The sequence below is a fragment of the Mandrillus leucophaeus genome, unplaced genomic scaffold, assembly GCF_000951045.1.
Source record: "Mandrillus leucophaeus isolate KB7577 unplaced genomic scaffold, Mleu.le_1.0 Scaffold401, whole genome shotgun sequence".
NCBI lineage: Eukaryota > Metazoa > Chordata > Mammalia > Primates > Cercopithecidae > Mandrillus > Mandrillus leucophaeus.
The window spans coordinates 1,564,882-1,566,022 of NW_012104266.1; positions in this window are offsets into that span (position 1 = coordinate 1,564,882).

The window sequence follows — 1,141 nt, forward strand, 5'->3', positions numbered from 1 at the left end:
AATATTGTTATCTTTTATATTTATAGGACCTGAAGTCTCCTTCCACATCCTATAAGCCTCTACCTCTCGTTGCATCTGCTTTTTCTCAAGCACAAGCATCCAAGAGAAAATATGTTGTACTAAATAACTTTTTTTTTTTTTAGACGGAATCTCGCTCTGTCGACCAGGCTGGAGTGCAGTGGCGCAATCTAAGTTCACTGCCAATCTCCGTCTCTTGGATTCAAGCAATTCTCTTGCCTCAGCCTCCCGAACCACTGGGATTACAGGCACCCACCACCGCATCCGGCTAATATTTGTATTTGTATTTCTAGTAGAGATGGGGTTTCACCATGTTGGCTAGGCTGGTCTCGAACTCCTGACTTCAGGTGATCTGCCCCCCTGGGCCTCCCAAAGTGCTGGGATTACAGGAGTGAGCCACCGTGCCCAGCCTATTTTTACTTTTTAAAAAATTTTTATTTTACTTTTTGGACCAAACAATGTGAATATATAAAGCCATGCTTTGAATCAAGAATGCTATCTTTAGGTTAGGTGTGGTGGCTCATACCTGTAATCCCAACACTTTGGGAGGCCAAGGTGGGAGGATTGTTTGGGCTCAGGAGTTCAAGACCACCCTGGACTACATAGTGAGACCTTGTCTCTCCAAAAAAAAAAAAAAAAGTTATCTTTTATATTTATAGGACCTGAAGTCTCCCTACAAGCCTCTACTTTTATTCAATCTGCTTTTCCTCAAGTACAAGCATCCAAGAGACAATATATTGTACTAAATAATTTTTTTTTTTTTTTTGAGACAGTCTGGCTCTGTTGCCCAGGTTGGAGTGCAGCGGCGTGATCTCAGCTCACTGCAACCTCCACCTCCCGGGTTCAAGCGATTCTCCAGCCTCAGCTTCCCAAGTAGCTGGGACTACAGGTGTGCGCCACTGTGTCAGCTAATTTTCTTGTATTTTTAGTAAACACAGGGTTTCAAAGTGTTGGCCAGGTTGGTCTCGAGCTCCTGACCTCAGGTGATCCCTCCACCTCGGCCTCCCAAAGTGCTGGGATTACAGCTGTGAGCCACTGCGCCGGGGCACTACATAACTAACCATAAAGTACATTAAAAAGCATTCCAGGCTGCAATATATGTATAAATGTTTTTTTTTTTTTT